The following is a 13,866-nucleotide window of genomic DNA, read 5'->3' as shown; positions in this document are numbered from 1 at the left end:
CACCCCCACCCTGTTTCATATTGCCCCTTTTCAGTACCCATTCTGAAAACTTTTTCTGCATGCATCAACGGTTTTGATTGACATGGATGGGAGTCAATTAAAAAAAGAAAGAAAAAGAACCTACAAATAATCACTGACCCTTTAAAAAAAATAATTCTGCAGAACAAGAGGTCTGAAGATTAGCTTAGAGATGACTGTGGATGGCGCTCAGAACAAAAGCCATCTGACACTGTGGAAACAAGGGGCTCTGCTGCCAGCTTAGGTTCTTTCAGACTTGTGATCTTTGGGGGCCCCAGCTTGGGAAGATTATAAACCTTTTGCATGGATTGCTCCATCTGTAAAGGTAGGTTTCATAATATTTTACCTTGCAGAGTTGTGGGGGTTCGTGATCATATAAATTATGTAACTAGCAGAGGATCTTAAGTAGGCAGCTATTATTAGAAAAACGCAAAATAAAAAAAGGTACACACAACAAAGACCACGTTTTTGTTGTTTTCACTAGTCCTGCCAGAGAGGCAAGACCACGAGAAACTTCAGATGCCACCTTCAGTTTGGATCAGATTCTATTACTGCATGTTCCGTAAAAGCCCAGGCTGCTGCGCACGGCGAGAACTCACACCAGGCTAGTAGGTCTAAAATACAGGCAGAGTGTCTGTGGGAAACTGCTGCTTCCCTTCGTCAAATGAAAGTTCCGTTGCCAAGAGTAAAAGTGGAGAATGCCCAAGACATGGCCCTCAACACCCCGGCTCTTCTCCCTGCAATTACCTTTCCCATGGGGACTTTTGATGGTTTCTCTCGCTTCTCTTGGTCAGGGAGACGGGCAGTGAGTTACGAGGGGTGTCACTGTTTTCCCTTTACAATTTGGCACAGATACTTTAATTTCCTTCCTTAATTTCTCCAGGACATCTGAGACCAAATGCAACATCTAAATTCGACTTGACTAGAAGCTCAGATATTTAAAGAAGAATTGAAGTCAGTGAGTACATAGAGTCACATATAGCAGATCATAAAAGGTGACTTACTCATGGTCCTCATCTCAGTATTTACTAAATGCCAATCCCATGCTAGGTTCTGTGTTAGGCTCTGTGAATACCAAGGAGAACGGAGTGTGATCCTGTCCTGGAGCCCTCAAACTAATGGCAAAGAAAGCTACGTCCATATTGTCACCGAAAATGCATCAGTATTTGAAAGAAAGAGCTGTAGGCATGGGGTTCAGCTAAACCCCAGCATACCTCCTAAAACAGAGGTTATTTCAGCCTTTGCCCCTACCACCAGCCACTTAAGACACCCTCCTCTTCCTACACAGGAGATGCCCAGGGAAGATGCATTCCTGCAACTTCCTGCCATAGTGCGATCCTCCAAGTCTCCTTGTCGTGCATGAAGTCCTGCCCTTCCCTCCGTGGTTGGTACCTGCAGACCCTGCCACTGTCCACACCTAGGCCCACATAGGAGCATTTTGCCTCCAGACCCCTTACACTATGCGGAGGACAGAGGGAGAATGGTATTTTACTACAGTCCCTGCCTCGGATGATGTAGGGCCTCCAGGCTTTTATAACTTATATGAGAAGCTGAGAAACATAGGTGATGGGGCACGTCCTTAGACTGTATGAATAGTCACATAAGCCTGTGTTACTAATTTATTAAGGGCAATAGTTCAAGCCAAGGATGGATTTAGATATCTCATGAATCTGGAGAGATGTGTTTCAGTAAAACCCTTCCTCATATCCACAATGTTTTTAGGGTAGATATCCAAAGACAATAGTGCAAATGTCTTTACTCTTCAAATTCCTCTGATCCATCAGGAATCCATCAGGAATCCATCAGAAATGAAGCTTAAGGAGAAGAGAGAGCCATCTAGGGTGAAGTGGCCGATCCCACAAACATAACAGGAGGAGGCCACAGCCAAAGAACACAGGCTTGAATTTGTAGATCCCAACTCTCTCTCTAACCCCATGACCCCTGGGCCTCAGCTTCTCCATCTCAAGGCAAAAGCAAGTCCTACCTACCTTACATGTGCGGGTTAGAGCCAGGGCATGTGTAAAACATTTCCCAAGTGTCTAGCACATAGTGGGTGATTGTGAGTGGTGGCTGTGTGTGTCTTTCTACAAGGAACCCCAGAGAGGCATGCTATTGAGCAAGTGGGCAGAGGACATGATAGAAATCTGGCATCAGACTGTGTTAGGTAAATACATTTCAGATGATTCCATGAGATGTCCTCAGGCTTCCAGCAGGGCATTGTTCATGCCCATAATGCCACCCCTCATCCAACTGAGGAGTTCTTATGGTATTAGTATTTTAAAGAAAAAAAAAATCAATGTATTATCTTTGTTGTAGTACCTTTATACCTAAATCATAGCAAACTCTTCATTTCATTTTCTTTGAAATTAAACCATTTTGAAAAAAATTATACTGGTATGCATGCACAGCTAGCTCATGAACAAAGAAGAAAGCACTTCTCCTGTAATCACAGCTGCTAAACATGCAACAGACATATGGCCTGCGAGCACAGGCCTCGGATGAAGGCTCCTCTAAACTCTGAATAAACAGGCAGGCCTACAGGGCTCTCTGTCCCCCCCAAACCCCCATAACAGCATTATTTTATAGTGTTTGCATTTCCTTAGGTCATTGTCACATCAGACTGGGTTGGATGTGCCCAGATTCTGGGAGAAACAGCACCACTTTGCCTGCCACTGGGAAGTTCAGCTGGGCCGATTGGTGATCCATGGTAACCTTGACTGGTAAGTGCCCAAATGACATGAAGAGAGGACTCACAGAAGGTGAAATGCTAATGCCTGACAATCCCTCAAAAGAAGGACTATTAATGGTGCACCTGGGTGGCTCAGTCCATTTAGCATCTAACTCTTGGTTTTGGCTCAGGTCAGGATCTCAGGGTCCTGGGATGAAGACCCAAGTCGGTTGTTGTCTGGGCTCTGCACTCAGCAGGGTGTCTGCTGGAGATTATCTCCTTCTCCTTCTTTCTCCTCTGGTCCTCCCCTCTGCGTGTACTCTCTCTTTCTCTCAAATAAATTAATAAAATATTTCAAAAAGAAAAAGAAAGAAGGAAAGAGCACGGAAGCAAGGAAGGAAGAAAGACAGATGATTAAGAGTAATAGACACTCATACTGCCGGTGGTGTCGATTCGAACAACCTTTCTGGAAAGTCCGGTAGCAATATGTATGAAGAGCTTTAAAAAGTTCATGATAGGGGATCCCTGGGTGGCTCAGTGGTTTAGCGCCTGCCTTTGGCCCAGGGCGTAATCCTGGAGTCCCAGGATCGAGTCCCGGGTCGGGCTCCCTGCGTGGAGCCTGCTTCTCCCTCTGCCTGTGTCTCTGCCTCTCTCTCTCCTATGTCTATCACGAATAAATAAATAAAATCTTAAAAAAAAAAAAAAGTTCATGATAGAGAGAGAGCATGAGCTTTGGGGTCATACTGGCTAGGTTAAATTTTGCCCCCACTATTATGCTTTGAGTATATAGAGCATGTAACTGATTTGTACTTCAGTGTTGTCATATGTGAAATGGGAATAATATCTACTTTTTAGCATTGTTATGAGGATTCAGTGCATTAACAGTACAGTAAATGCTTGGTACATGGTAAGCACTCCAGAAATGTGTTGTTGCTTTTTGTTTTTTTTGTTTTTTTTTTCTTTTAGGTAGGCTCCACACCCAATGTGGGGCTTGATCTCAGGACCCTGAGATGAAGAATTGCATGCTCTTCCAACTAAGCCAGCCAGGCTCCCAGTAATGTAGTTAATGTAATAATCCTCAGAAGCTATTGAGAAACAAGGTCAAAGATTTATGCACAAAAATATTCATTGCAGCATTATTTTACATAAAGGAAACTTGAAAAAAGTAGCCCTAAATGTGAACATTGGAAACACTAAGTAAATTATGGTTTACTCAAACAATGGGATACTGTGCCTCTATTTTTGAAAAGATTATCTTTACTGAGCTTTCTTAATGACATGAACAATGTTTTTTTTTTTTTAAATAATGCTAACCAAATAAAGCAGAATAGAAACTAGAGAGATCACAGTATCTCAACTTTGTAAACAATGAATGGAATTATTGTTTTTTTTTTTTTTAATTTTTATTTTATTTATGATAGTCACAGAGAGAGAGAGAGAGGCAGAGACACAGGCAGAGGGAGAAGCAGGCTCCATGCACTGGGAGCCCGATGTGGGATTCGATCCTGGGTCTCCAGGATCGCGCCCTAGGCCAAAGGCAGGCGCCAAACTGCTGCGCCACCTAGGGATCCCGAATTATTGTTTTAAATACTAATATGTATCTAAAGGCTACATTGTGACCAGAGTTAAATCACTGGCCAGCAGGATTATGGTGATTTTTATTTGCTTGTTTTGTTTATCTAAGTATAAATAAGCGTGTGGTCATTGTAGGAACTGTGCCTCTCAATTAACAATTTTTAAAAATACTGGGGAAAAAAAAAAAACAATTTTTAAAAATATTTTTAAATGCATGGAAATAAATTCTGGAATAAAATGTGCCCAAAGAAATGGTGGAATTATTGGGGACTTTTTTCTGTTTCTTTATGGATATTAAGTGGCATCTAGCTTTCTCTGCTGTTGTTGAGTAGGATGCAGATGAAGGAAATGCCTTTTGGTAAGGGGGCTGAGAATGAATGAAGGATAAGAAAGGAAAGGACTTTTTGGATGTGCCTGGGAATGAGTACACTGGCCAGAACGGTTACATTGAAAGAATTGTAGCAGTGAATAGTGGGATATAAAATTGAAAAACAGAATATAGGGGCCACATCATGAAACCCTTGAATCTAAAATAAGGAATTTGAGGGGCGCCTGGCTGGTTCAGTGAGCAGAGCATGTGACTCTTGATTTCAGAGTTGTGAGTCTCAGCCCCAAGTTGGGTATAGAGATTACTTAAAAATAAAATCTTCTTTCTTTAAGACTTTATTTATTTATTCATGAAAGACACACACAGAGAGAAGCAGAGACACAGGCAGAGGGAGAAGTAGGCTCTGTGCAAGGAGCCCAATGTGGGACTCAATCCCGGATCCCGGGATCACGCCCTGAGCTGAAGGCAGATGTTCAATCACTGAGCCACCCAGGTGTTCTAAAAATAAAATCTTAAAAATAAATAAATAAGATAAAATAAGGAATTTGAGCCTATAGGTAGTAGAGAGCCATCGATGATTTTCTTAAAAATTTATTTATTTGTTTGACAGAGACAGAGCACAAGCAGGGGAAGCAATAGGAAGAAGGAGAGGGAGAAGCAAGCACCTCCCACCCCCACAACCCCCACCCTGGCAGAGAGCCTGTTGCTGGGCTCCATCCCAGGACCAGGATCAAGACCTGACCCAAAAACAGACGCTTAACTGACTGAGCCACCCAGACGCCCCCATAGATGATTTTTAAACAAGAAGTAACGTGTCAAGAGCCAAATGGACAGAGCATTAATTTGGCAAATGTGCATTTGGGGTTGAACAGAGAGTCTAAAGGAGTGAAGAGGGATATTTATTCATTCTTCCATTTATATGTTTATTGAGCTGCTCTATGCCATGCTTTCTGCTAGGCACTCAAAGTGAGGCAAAGTCCCAGGCCTTAAAGAGTTAACAACCTGCTGAGAAAATTGGGGAGATAGAGCAAAAGGAACAAGAGTGGGTTCCCTTTTACGTGCAAGTCCTGAAATAGTCATTTCTACATGCTAGTTTATTGAATTCTCAGCACAGCCCTGCTGTTTATCCTGCCTGATGGATAAAGGCACAGGCTCAGAAAAGTTAAGCATGGTGACGTGCCTCTGGTCACACAGCTAATCCCTGCATAGTTCCTTCTCTAATATCTCAGGGTGGAGGTCTGCGTCAGCAGGGAACAGCCAAATCCTAGAGGTCAAGGAAGCCCCACAGAGAAGGTGATATTTGAACTTGGACTCTAGTGTACATGTGAGAAGGAACATTTTGGGTCATGCAAAGGCACGGGGGCAATAATGTAGGACTATTACAACAGGCAGTAAGACTTGGGATTGGCAGAGACAATGGAAAAGTAGGGTCAAGTGCAAGAGACATTAAGGAGAAACTGGCTTCCAGATTTCCAACAGCAGGGGGATGGGGTGCAGCTGTAATTCCTGAAAGAACCAAGAGTACTCTAGGGAGAAGAGAACACGTGAGAGGGGAAAATGCAGGCTAAATTTTGGCATGAGTCCTTGTCCTACACCATCACACAGTGGCCTCATGGAAAGGCTAAGGTCTTATTTTTCTTTCTATTTTTTTAAAAAGATTATTTATTTATTTGAGAGAGAGAGAGTACAAGCGGTGGGGAGGGGCAGAGAGGGAGGGAGAAGCAGACTCCCCACTAAGCAGGAAGCCCAACAGGAGACTCAATCCCAGGACCCTGGGACCATGACCTGAGCCAAAGGCAGATGCTTAACTGACTGAGCTACCCAGGTGCCCTAAGATCTTATTTTTCTAAATCACAAGGTTTTTTTTTTTTTTTGTCTTTATCCCACTGAAAGGGAAGTAGGCATTGAGTTGGTATGGGCACAGTCATGTGGTTACAGATGGGCTCACAGGGTGCATGGCTGGCAACACTCACCACTGGAGCCCCTAGGCCAGCCAAGATCACGCACTCTATTTGCCCTTTGAGGCATAATTCAAAGCTGAAATAGCTTTCTGGCTCCTATTTGTGATACACCCAAGTGAACACTTGGGAAACAAACCTTTCCAGGATCAGGCCTAGTTCAGCCATTTCCTAGGATCCCTTTGATTGCAGATGACAGAAACCCTATCAACACAGCTTAAGGAGAATTTGTTCTAAAGATATAGGAAAGTCTCAAGGAAATAGGGTAGGAGCTAAAGCCCAGCCAGACACACAGAGAAGCTTGGACATGAATGCCTGGGGACTTACCCTCTCCTGCTCGGTAACCTCCAGTGCCTGATTCCCGCTCATTTCCCTCTACAGATTAGGTTCTTCTGCCTCCCTCCATGGGCAAGAGAGAAGCAGGTGCTCCAAAGCAGGACATTTCTTTGACGTCCTCTTTTTAACTTAAAAATATACGAACTATGGGAATTTAGCATGTGATAAAACTGACATCTCAAATCAGTAAAGAAAATTAAATTGTTTAGTCAGTGATGGTGGGACAACTGGGTTGCTAGCTGGGAAGGAAAAAAAAAAGATCCAGGGCACCTGGTGGCTCAGTGGTTGAGCAACTGCCTTTGGCTTAGGTCATGATCCCAGGGTCCTGGGATTGAGTCCCATATCAAGCTCCCCACAGGGAGTCGGCTTCTCCCTCTCTGCCTCTCTCTGTGTCTCTCATGAATAAATAAATAAAATCTATAAAAAAGAAAAGAACCCTCACAGTTTATACCAGATTCAGTTCCCAACAGAAGAAAGATTTAACTGCAAAAAAAAAGAAAAAGAAAAAAGAAACCATGAAAGTACTTAAGAAAAGTATTAGGAACTCAGAACACACATTCACAGTTTGCTTGGTTCAGCAGGGCAACTCCAGCACCTAAAGCAGTGCTTGGCACAGTCAGACCTCAGTACATCGTTGGAGGCATGAATTAATGAGCAAATATTTTTTTAATCATCTCAGGTAGGAGAGAAGCCTCTCTAAGAACGAGGGTAGACGGGGCAGCCCCAGTGGCGCAGCGGTTTAGCGCCGCCTGCAGCCTAGGGTGTGATCCTGGCTCTCCGCATGGAGCCTGCTTCTCCCTCTGCCTGTGTCTCTGCCTCTCTTTCTCTCTCTGTGTCTCTATGAATAAATAAATAAATAAATAAATAAATAAATAAATAAATAAATAAATAATCTTAAAAAAAAAAAAAAAGAATGAGGGTAGAAAAAACTCAGAAACTATAAAAGCAAAGGTAAATCCAGCTACCAAAAAAAAAAAAAAAAATTACAAGTAACTATATGGGCGGGAGGGCCTTAGGGAAGGGCCAAACTAAATCAAAAGACAAACATACTGAAGGGAAATATTTGTAATTCAAATCACAAAAGGTACCTTTCCTAAATATTGAAAGAAATTCCTGGGATGCCTGGGTGGCTCAGCAGTTGAGCGGCTGCCTTCAGCTCAGGGCATGATCCTGGGATCCAGGATTGAGTCCCACATCCGGCTCCTTGTGGGGAGCCTGTGTCTCTGCCTCTCTCTCTCTCTCTCTCTCTCTCTCTCTCTCTCTGTCTCTCATGAATAAATGAATAAAATCTTTTAAAAAATTCCTAAATACTGACAAAAAAGTCAACAATCTAATTGAAAAATGGGCAAATGATATGAAAAAATATTCCTAGAATAAGAAATACCAATGGATCACAAATATTAAAAAAGAGAGAGGGATCCCTGGGCAGCTCAGCAGTTTAGTGCCTGACTTCAGCCCAAGGCGTGGTCCTGGGGTCCTGGGATCGAGTCCCACGTCGGGCTCCCTGCATGGAGCCTGCTTCTCCCTCTGCCTGTGTCTCTGCCTCTCTGCGTCTCTCATGAATAAACAAATAAAATTTTAAAAGGCGGGGGGAATCCTTGGGTGGCACAGGGAGCGGTTTAGCACTTGCCTTCAGCTCAGGGCGTGATCCTCAGGTCCCAGGATCTAGTCCCGCATCGGGCTCCCTGCATGGAGCCCGCTTCTCCCTCTGCCTGTATCTCTGCCTCTCTCTCTTTCTTTCTCTGTAACTCTCATGAATAAATAAATAAAATCTTAAAAAAAAATACTCAAGTTTCTACATAATTTAAGAAAAGCAAATAAAAACTCTAGTGAGATACAAGTTTTTACACATCAGACTGGCCAAGGCCAGAAAGTTTGAGAACACATTATTGTCTGTTGTGTATTGGCTAAGGGATGAGGAAAGAGAGACTCTGATATAGTAGAGATTGGAAAAGCTCTTCTGGGGGCAGCTGGACCCTACCACATACCTTGTGATCCACGTTTAGGAAGTCTTCTGTAGATATGCTAACATATGTACAGATGAAGAATATTCCGGGTCATATTTGTTGAGGTATTGTTTATACAAGGAAACTACTAGAAATAGCCATCATCAAACTGGTTAAGAAACTCTGGCACATCCATACAGTGAGATACTGTGCAGCTGTTAAAATAATGACATAATTCTTTATGAACATGCTATGAAAAGGCCTCCAAGATGTAGTGTTATCTAAAAAGAGCAAGTTGCAGAGTAGTGTGTGTTTTATGTTATCATTTGTACTACACAAAACAAAACGACAACCATGTACATAAGCACTTACTTGTATTACCTATAGATAATCTCCTGGAGGATTCCCAGGAACCTGGGAATACTAGTTGCCTCCTGGGAGTAAAGCCAGGTGGCTGGAGAACAGAGGGCTACAGTTTCATTCTAAACTCTTTTTCATGTTTTTCAAATTTTGTCTCATGCATATATTATTACCTCTTCAACTAATAAATTAAATTAAGAAAAATGTGTTAATTTAGCACTCTGCTCCACAATATCTCCAACAATTGATGTCATGTAAAAAATGTCTTAAAGTACTTACCTTACACAATTAACTTTCCCTCTCAAATCTTTGAGTGAAATTAACATTCTGGAAAGATGACACATTTATTCTGGGACTCCGTCTTCTGGGCACACCAGAAAAGTGTCCCCTTTCTAAAGAGAAGAGAACTTTGCAGTGTTTGGCACATTAAGTAACTGCCCTACAAATGCGAGTTCCTGTCTCTGTGGGAATGGAACTGTTCCTGGGAGGGGTGCCCTGGAGGGAACCCCTGTTCCATTGCCAAGAAAAGAAGGCTGATGAGTGTCTTATGCTGTGAGGCGAGGCCTTGGGAGACACAATCCGGTGAAATCCAAGGTTATACAGGGCCCACATTTTTGAGCCTAGTCCAGTGCCTGACACATAGTAGACACTCAAAAATATATGTTTTGTAATGAATGAACATACCAAGAGTTATGAGATCTTGCCTGAGAGATGCCATTAGCTGTTTGGAGGCTTTGGGGAAATCACCTAAATAGGTGACATTGAACCTGGGACTTAAAGAAGGAATCCCTCACCCAGAGGAAAGGGGGATAAAGCAGGCATTTCAGACAGAGAGAACAGCTTACCTTTGGGATGAGAGTGGAAGGCAAGGAGGCCGGCTGGGAAGCACACAGGGCTCCCACTTGCCGGGCTGGGAGCAGTGATGGATTCAGGGCAGACATCCCAGCAGCACCACCTGTGATGCCTTACCTGACAAAGTTATTTGATAAAGATCCAGGAGCTGACAGACAGGAAAGAAGGTTCTAGGTTGGCATTCACTTGAACCTAGAAGAGGCTTTGGGAAGGAAGGAAGGAGTTTCCCCCTGGGGGAAACTGACATCAGGTGGTGGGTGGAGCCATGGTTCAGTGCCAAAGGCTTTTCATTCCTCTTCATTTGGCCAAGTGAGAGCCACATGTAATTGAAGTTGTTATCCCTAATCCAGAATCCCAAAAGCTGAAAATCCAAAGTTTTTGAAATTAAAAAAAAAAAAATTATTTATTTATTCATGAGAGACATGGAAAGAGAGAGGCAGAGACACAGGCAGAGAGAGAAGCAGGCTCCTCTTAGGGAGTCCTATGTGGGACTCGGTCTTAGGACCCCGGGATCAAGCCCTGAGCTGAAGGCAGATGCTCAACCGCTGAGCCACCCAGGCCTCCTCAAAGTTTTTTGTTTTTGTTTTTGTTTTTTCAGCAAAATCTGCCCTGAACACCTCCAAAGCTACATATAGACTTTACTCATCCCATGCTATTTATGTTTTACTGTAGAAATATTAGTGTGCTTGATTATAGGATGCTGTTTCAGACCCCACTGAGGGGTTATATAATATACCGTGTGTGCACCACACTACTTTTTTAAAATCTGAAAAATTCTGAATCCTGAAACACGTCTGGCCTCAAGAATTTTGGATGAGGAGTTATAGTCAAATATAATCAACTAACACATATGTTTAAAAATAAAAGTGGTATAATGGCCTTGAGTGTATAATGAAGAAGTAAAAGACTAGAATTTTTTTTTTAAACTTGAAATTTTTAGTAATACAGTGTATATTTCAGTATGTAAATACTCGGGCAGGACTACACTGGAAAGACCTAAAAAATGAATTGGGCACTTACTCCTGAAGGTAGACTCTCCTGAATGTGCCAATTCAAATGTAACTGATCAGGACGTAAGCCATAAGAGACTTTTTTTTTTAAAGATCTCATTTATTTATTCATGGGAGACACAAAGAGAGAGAGAGGCAGAGACACAGGCAGAGAGAGAATCAGACTCCATGCAGGGAGCCCGATGTGGGACTCGAACCCAAGAATCCAGGATCACGACCTGAGCCAAAGGCAGGCGCTCAACCGCTGAGCCATCCAGGCATCCCAGCCATTAGAGAGTTTTGACTATAGAGAACAAACTGAGGGGTGCTGGAGGGGAGGGGGGTAGGGGATGGGTTAGATGGGTGATGGGCATTATGGAGGGCACTTACTGTGATGGGCACTAGGTGTTGTATGTAACTGATAAATCACTGAATTCTATACCTGAAACCAATTTTACCATGGATGTTAACTAACTGGAATTTAAATAGAAACTTGAAAGAAAAAACTCAAATGAATGTAACTGATAAAGTTGTATATACTTTTTTGCAACCAAAATACCGGGAATCGTGTCGCAGTGAATTTTCCAAAATAGTGAACAACTCTAGGTAAAGTTACAAGTATAAAAGGCAGTCTCTCTCAATTGACTCAATAGTTGCATTCCTGGAAAATCATATAAAAACCATGCAAAATTACTGCGTGTTCATTTGTAAAACATAATTAGGTTTCAGGCTCAGATAATTATAATGAGGTTTTCACTTACAAGATACATTTTAATGGGACATTTGCAAGTGATTCAGGATGCAGAACAGTTCTTTGTTGTGGGCTACTGCCTCACACATGGCAGGGAGCCTAATGTGTGTCTCTGGCCTTACACATTAGATATCAGTAGTGCCCCCAAACCAGGCCATAGAACGATCCGGAATGCCCCTCACACTTCCACAAAGCCCCTATAGTAGGGAAAGGGAACCACTGCTCACCCCTGACCCCACTGGGAGCCACCAGGTGGAAGAAGCCAGTAGGAGCTGTGGAGCTCCAGGTAGCCAAACTGCAAGTGGTTTTGGCCTCAGGCACCTTTCTCCCTCAAGGTGGTGCCTTCTGGATGAGCTGATGGGCCACATGCTACCAGGCCGATAGGCAGTTTGGGATGTTAGGCAACCCAAGGATTGTGTGCCCCCCTTTAAGAGTCGCTCCAAGTCTCAATGTATCTTAGTGGTTAAGAGTTAAACACAACAGCATTATTCACAACAGCCAAAAGGTGGAGGCAACCTGAGTGTCCACCTGGGGGTGAATGGCAAACACCTGTGCTGTATACACACACTGGAATGTATTCAGCCTTAGACAGGAAGGGACTTCTGACACCGGTAGGTGAAACTTGAGGACAGTATGCTAGGTGAAATAAGCCAGCCCGAAAAGGATAAATACTGTATAAGCCCATGACCTAGAGTAGCCTAATTCAGAGAGACAGAAATTGGAATGGTGGCTGCCGGGGGCTGATGTGAAGGAAGAGGGGATGGCGAGCTGTATTTCAAGGGGAACGGAGTTTTGGTTCTGCAAGATGGAAATCTGCAGATGGATGGTGGTGATGACCTCATACCAGTGCAAAGGTGCCTAATGCCACAGAAGGGCACACTTCAAAACGGCGAAGGTGGTAAATTTTCTGTTATCTGTATTTTACCACAAATAAGACATAGGTAACAAATCAGAGGAAATGTAGACAATAACATTTAGAAAAAAATAAAGTGAAGGCTCTGACGGGGAGACTGGGGATCGAGTTCTGGCTCTGCCGCTCACCAGGATGTGGTACATCTTGGCCAAGCTAGCCTCTCTGAATCTCAGTTTCCCCAACTGTGAAACAGGAATAATGATTGAATTCTCCCCACGGGGCCGATGGAGCTCCCTGGAGACCGTGTGCATAAACCATGCGGCGGAGCACCTGCCAGGCACATTGTGGGGACTCAGGGAGTTGGGGTTATTATCATCTGTGGGTTTTGCATATCCACTGCTCAGGGGAGCAGTCTTTTCCCCCTCAGGCACCCCCATGGTAGCATTTAGGGCGTTTGGCTTAACAGCAAAGTTAGAAGGACACTGACAAAGAATGACAGGGGACCCAGGGAGGTGAACGTGTAAACTTCTGGAGTCTTCCTGCCACTGGGTCAGCATCTTTCCAGCCCACAGCGAACGGTCTCAAGGGCACTCAGAGCAACTTCGACGTATTTAGAGAAAGCCCCAGAGGGACACTTCTGAAATTTGAAAACTTTGCCATCCCCATTTCGACTCAGAGGGAGGGTTGAGAATTGTTGTTGACAGCAGTAAAAGTCCATTTTCTTTTATTTTGGTTAAACAATAATTTGATTGGAAACTGCTTCCTGGAGCCCTAATTAATGACTGGTTGGAGGTAAAGCCAAAAGCATTTAACCCAGAAAGTCATTAGCTACCAGGAAACGTTAGACCTAGAGGGGATTCACCGCCGGTGCAAACTCTGAAATTGGTAGGGAGAAAGGGAGAAAAAGAAAAACGTAAGCAATTCCTTTCTATGCAATGAAAAGTTTAAAAACGGAGCGTTGTGTTGCCATAGCCACCCCTCCTGGCCCCGGCTCCGGCCCTGGGCTGGCCTCCCCGCCCGCGTCCAGCATCCAGCCGCTCAGCAATTAGACACGGTTTTCAGCAGAGCAGCTGCGCCTCCCAAGTACCTATAATGAGGATCTGCGGCTCCGGGCTCCCGCGCAAATCCTCAAGCCTCCACTTGTCACCGTAATTTCCTTGGGAAGTGTTTCTAATTACACATTTCTTGCTGCCTGCCCCAGGTCAAGTCTTCTTGTACACAACATACGAATT

The 13,866-nt window shown here is 43.6% G+C and overlaps 1 long non-coding RNA gene across 5 annotated transcripts in view; it reads left to right on the top strand.

Annotated features, from left to right (window-relative positions):
* LOC144315557 (uncharacterized) overlaps positions 1-13,866 on the top strand; it is a 70,123-nt gene that overhangs the window by 4,664 nt on the left and 51,593 nt on the right. For 4 of the 5 annotated variants that reach the window (XR_013381274.1, XR_013381272.1, XR_013381276.1 and 1 more), the window contains 2 exons: positions 1,307-1,402; positions 2,622-2,738. This is a non-coding gene — a long non-coding RNA (uncharacterized LOC144315557). Of the gene's footprint in view, positions 1-901; positions 977-1,306; positions 1,403-2,621; positions 2,739-13,866 lie in introns of all 5 variants that reach the window. The other variant, XR_013381273.1, reaches the window with a different exon arrangement.

Source organism: Canis aureus, chromosome 6 (assembly GCF_053574225.1).
Source record: "Canis aureus isolate CA01 chromosome 6, VMU_Caureus_v.1.0, whole genome shotgun sequence".
Taxonomy (NCBI): domain Eukaryota; kingdom Metazoa; phylum Chordata; class Mammalia; order Carnivora; family Canidae; genus Canis; species Canis aureus.
This window is presented reverse-complemented; position numbering and strand designations above follow the sequence as displayed.